Genomic DNA, 6000 nt, shown 5'->3' with positions numbered 1-6000 from the left:
AGAAAATTAAGATAAAATGAAAGAAAACAAACCATCTTGTAAGAATATTTTAGCTATTCTTCTTTTTCCACTTTTACATTTAAAATAGAAAGAATTTGTTCTGGAAACAACGACTTCAGGTGACGTGTAATGTAAAAATAATAATAAAAAAAAATACATGATGAAAAGTCTTTAGTAATCAGAATAATTGTAAGATCACTGACATGTTAATACTACTACTATTACTGATAATAATAATAGAGGTATGCAGCTGTCTGAGTGGGTTGCTAATGAATAATGGAAAAAAGGCAATGTAAGACTAAAGGGTGGTTTAACAAGACGAAAGAAAGTATCGTTGGCGCAAAATGATGCATCAGAATGTAAAATTATCAAAAAGGCATAGAGTCACAAGACTCCCAACCTGCTTTCCCTTAAAAAAATAAAGCTTATACAGGCATTTATGAGGTACTAATAATAAAAATCTGCAGACAGTAGCTGTTGCATACTTGTTTTAGTGATCGCCATTTTATGTTTCTGAAGAATCTCAGTGTTTTCTATAGAGTAATCAAGTCATCATAAATTATACTTGTATAGCCACATATCAAGCTCAGAAGACCCCAAAGTGCTTCACACTGCATTCAGTCATTCACCCATTCATGCACACATTCACATACTGATGGTGGCTAAGCTATATCACACACAACTGGATGGTTTCCTTATGGTAAACAAGGATTTTTGGTCAACCTTGTCATTTAACCAGTGTAAATAAGTTAATCTGACGATATGCATAATATAGATGTTCTTCTGGACTGCTTTAAAATGAGTGGGAAGTTCATTTTTGCAGCAGTAAAACAAAAAAGCTCATTTGTGGGTGTGTTTGTTATTGGTGTTCTAAACCAGCTGGTGGCCCTTCAACGCTGCAAGATGTCATTTTTACTCCTGAAAATCGCACATGTTTAAGGACCCAGACCCTAAATCAATCCTGTGCTTTCGAAGCATAAATAACTCCTGCAGAACTGTCTACTTCATCCCTCATGCTGCTCCTCAACCGCATTGCGTATCTGCACGTGACCACATAATCAGCGAGTTCCCATCACTGTCACATATGTAAGACCTCATTGCCTGCAACCAGACTCACCGCTCTTGGCTCCCATTCATCTGGAGAGGAGATGGAAAAAAACAGTTTTTTTTTCTTCTCTCCTCCACAATAACTGTTAACATTCCTCCACAAAAATTGTGAGGCACTCAGTGAAACGCCACCGCAGTGGAATGAAAATGACGCTCATCCACTCTTGTGTTCTGCTGAGGCGAAGTGCAAAACAAGCAGCTCACTGGGGAGACGAGAAGTAGCATTAATCAAGCGAGAGCGTTATTAACTTTTGCTGAGAACCATTATGCATGATGACATCTTCTTTCATCAGGTGTGATGTTTGAACATGCCCTGATTGGCTTGAACACCTCTGAGTTCCCTTTGGGCACGTATGTGTGGGTCTGACTGACAAGCTCAATTTCTAAAGAGCAAATCTTAATCTTTTTATTGTACCTAGAAAACATACTTCCACTGCAGTTGTTTGTTAGTCAAGTTAATGACGCTGTAGTTTCAATTTTTTTTCTTTATATGTATTATTTCTTTATCGCTACTGAGAATTTAAGGTGTTTTTGACTAGCAGAACAGTTTTTTATTTTTTGCAAATAATACAGATACATCTATGTCAAACACTCATCAACCTAAGTAATAAAGTCACCAAAAACAAAACAAGTTCTTACGCTTAGGGCAAAAAATTATTTCACAGCTTATGGTTGCGATAACTGTCCCCTCTTGCTTTCAGGAATGTATAAGTTGTTTCTTTCTTGGAAACTATAATCAGCTACTTTAAGTTCTCTCTGCACAGACGTTGTAGAAACCACACTGGAAATGTAGATTTTAACATTATCATGATGATTGTAATGATGATAATTAGCATGGTAAGAGATGTTAGAAACAACTAATTGATGGATACAAGCATATGACAACAGTTTAAATGTGAGCAGTACAAATGGGAACGTTTCACATTCCGTGCTTGAACGAAGCTAGTTTTTGCATGTTAGTCTCTGTCCCTCAGGTCAGATCAGATGCACTTCTTGCATTGTGAGGAATTTGTTGAGCACAATTCAATTCTCTGGTGTTTGATTCTTCAGAAAGATGACCGAGGAACCCTGCAAAATCCAAACCTTTAGGGGTTTATCACAAATGCTGTTCTCCGTTGATCCATTGTCCAAACAGGCTCGCCCTTGCAGGATCGCTGGTTGTCATCGGGCAACAGGCGGCATACACACTGGACAGATCGCCATCGCAGAGAAAAACAGACAGGCAGGACAAGCGACCATACATGCACACACTCTCACCTAAGGACAATTTAGAGAGATCAATTAACACAACAGTAAGACATATGCACAGATAGAACATGTAAACTCCATGCAGAAGGATCCCACGCTGGGATTCAAACCCAGGACCTTCTTGCTGTAAGGCAGTGGTCCCCAAACTTTTTCCTGTGAGGGCCACATAACTTTTCCCTTCTCTGGTGGGGGGCCGGAGTCAGTTTGTAACAGAAAAAGTGTTACACGTTAATCACCTGCGCTGCCGGAAATTGTTGACAGGGGGAGGGGGGTTGAAGGTTGAAATTGTTCAACTGGGGGGAGAGGGGGCGTTTCTCGATTGATTTTTACCCAGAAAGCATATGGGCAAAAACCGTTAGTGAAACGGTCACTGGGTCTGACTACTATATATTTCATTGAGGGAAACTTGGAATGCGGCGTTCATAACAAACACGTATGTTCATCTGCTCTACCGCTAGCAAACAACCATACTGATTAAATAACATAAAAGTCAAGCAGTTCCCTAAAAGTCCAACAGATGGCAGCAATGCACCATGCAAAACAAAACACCCACAGCTTACAGGACACACCTCCTGCCAAAGAGCCCCCTGGTGGTTGAAGAAAAATCCACATATAAACCGGAAAATAAAATATATGAAAAAAAAATCTGAATGCTCTCTGGTATTGTTCAGGGGGCCGGACAAAATGTGGCAGCGGGCCGTAGCTTGGGGACCACTGCTGTAAGGCAACATTGCCACAAACGGTAACACTGGTGTTCTAGAAAGCAAATGTTACTGTGTTGTGTTTCATTTCCAATTATCTTCCCATGAGAAACACATTTTGGTTTATGGTTGGCTTTATGAATCCTGTTCCCTCTGACTAATTTCTTTCAGTTCCCTCGCAAACATTGACTCCCATTTCTGCCCGTTTTTCCTCAAACCTTTTGTTTGACATTTTCAACTTTCAAACCACAAGACTTTGAGGTTTCTCTTCTATAGATTGAATGTCTTTGTTAATATACTTCTATTTTTTCTTCCCTTTCACAACCTCGCCCTTTTTTATAATTGCTCCAAACACCAGACGCAGCTAACTAAGTACAACAATCATATTTTGCCCCTCCACATGCTGATTTATGTTTTTCGAAGACTTTTATAATCCTCCACATTGTTTTAAATGGCAGTTGTTTTGGTGAAACCATGTTTCCTGATAATCAGCCGTGGAATATCAACTCTGATTATCAGATTACCATTCTTTTTTTTTTACAAATTACAAGTTGAACCTGTGAGGATTTTTTCTAAATGATTTGAACAAAAAAAGGCTCAAAACTATATACAAAGCTGTGTGCATTTGTTTAGATTTTGCAATATGTTTTAAAAAGCCATGTTTTTTCCCCAGGCATGTTTGGGATTAATGTGATTCAAGTTGGAAGGAGGCAAATAGGGCAGAGGAGAGAAATAAAAAAACACTGATAACATGTCGAAATCATCACAACACATAAAAGGCAGCTGAGAGACTCCTGAAATCTGTGTCAGAGAATGACCAAATATTTGTCAGGTTCATGAACCAGAGGAGTAGATTTGAAAATAATGATCAGATGTGGCATACATTGAGATAGATGCAAAATGTTTCCACGTCTGCTAGCCAGATGCTATATCCAGCGCATTGCAGTTCTCTGAAGAGACAGCTCACTGGGATGTCGTGTTCATTGACTTGAATATGGATAAGAATGTGGTTCACATAATTTTTTTAATGACTTTACATTAATTGGTCATTTGAACACTAAGATATCAACCTAAATATATATATTTTTTACAAGTTAGTGTTACACTGAGGATGTTGAAATTTAAAGTGAGGTTTTGCAGTATTGATTGTCACGTTACACATAGAAATATAAACGCTACAGTTCTTTCTTCAAGTTAGTACAGTTCAGATTTTTCTTTTGTGAGTTTTCTTGGTTTCTGCAGTGTTGTTGCGCAACACCTCCCTCTCCTTCTCTCTCTCTCTACTTCCCCTTCTCAGAGGAGGGAGATGTGCAGCCAGCTCTCCATCTAACGGGTAATTTGAGTTTTCTAAATCTAATGGGATTTTACCCTGTTCAGAACTGAGTAAACTCTGTTTAAGCTGGCATCGAGAAAGACTAGCCTGGTTTCTAACGACCTCCTTCCAGATGTCCCACCCTTTTTCACCCTGTGAATTAGCCAGATTGAGCAGCCAGCAACCAGCTAGCTTCACAGAGCACACCTGTTAACGGTCGCTCTTTCTCTTTTTTACAACTTGCACTTGTTACTGAACCAGGTTGGTTTTAGTGACTCGGGCGAGTCCCAAGGGTGTTGTTTTAGTTTTGGCTAAAAGCAACCTATAAAACATTTCTACTTTTTCCTCCCAGAATCAAACTTCATAGGTATTTCACAACCATCAAAGAACTTTAAGGTGACTCATTAATTGAATGTCCACAACATCTTTTAGATTTTCTTAATGCTAATTATTTTATTAGTAAGGCAATTTTGCAAGGGTAAGTACAGCTTAATTCAGTAGCAGAAATAATCAAATAAGTAAAATCAATAATCTAGCCTATCTTTCCCTAATGCTGACACTGAGAACTAAAAAAGGGAAACTTTGAGAGAGACGGACAGAGTTTGGCATTTTGAACCCCAGAACTGGCCTGATGATGAAGAAGGTGTTGCAGCAGCAGGAGGTTCCCAGTACAGGAAGAGTACTGACTTAGAGCGGCAGGTCTCGGGCCTCAGGGTGACTTCCTCATGCGCGTAGCGGTACTCAGCTTCTTGTCTTGCAGCTCTGGAGCTCCCTTCTTCTCGTCTCACGATCTTCCTGGTCCCACGGAAGGAACACACCAGTTCTTCCTCTTTGCCTTTGTTCTTTGCCTTTGTCTTTATCTTTGTCTTTGTCTTTATCTTCATCTTTGCCTTGGTCTTTGTCTTTGGGGGTCTAAACCCAGCTGTTGAGAGAAGTGCGATTTGAAGCCACATGTTGCGGGGCTAACGGGTTGGTCCCCATGTGCAGAACAGTCTTCGGTTCTGTGGCCCCGGCTCTTCTTCAGCTGCAGAGTTCTTTGTCCATCTCCGTCTTGGCTCGAAGCTGCCTGAAGGATCCAACCAATGATTCCTCTTTTGCACCCACCTTATAAAGGGTTTATCCACCTTTTGGTGCGTTTGCATTGGCTAGCTTTGTTGCTGTGCCTGTCTCATTGGCTGACTGCTTGGACAGATGATCTCATATCCATCACCTTGGAGAAGTTATGTCCTGATGTCTGTTCTCTTTTCTTAGAAAAGTTGAAGTTCTAGCAATAAGGCCTTGGTCATCTCCGCTCTCCCATCAGTTCCTCTTTACCCCTGACTTTTCACCTACCATCTACCTCTGACACAACATCAGTGACCTTTAATTACAGTTACAACATTTTACACCTTTTCAAGTTCAATGTCAAAATCACATTTATAACCTTTTAGTTTCTTTGATTTAACATTCATTCATAATGTTATAATAACCATAACTTATTAGTTACTCTTATTATAATCATAATGTGAGTTCTTACAGACATTTCTGACAAGAAACCAAGAATACCCATTATTCTAATTATCCGATACCATGTTACAGTTTCTTGTTTCACCTTTAAGTACTTCCACAAGTGTGAGAGTAAGTGTAAATATT

Source organism: Poecilia reticulata, chromosome 7, assembly GCF_904066995.2.
Source record: "Poecilia reticulata chromosome 7, P_reticulata-male-v2, whole genome shotgun sequence".
In the NCBI taxonomy this organism is placed as follows: Eukaryota; Metazoa; Chordata; class Actinopteri; order Cyprinodontiformes; family Poeciliidae; genus Poecilia; species Poecilia reticulata.
This window is presented reverse-complemented; position numbering follows the sequence as displayed.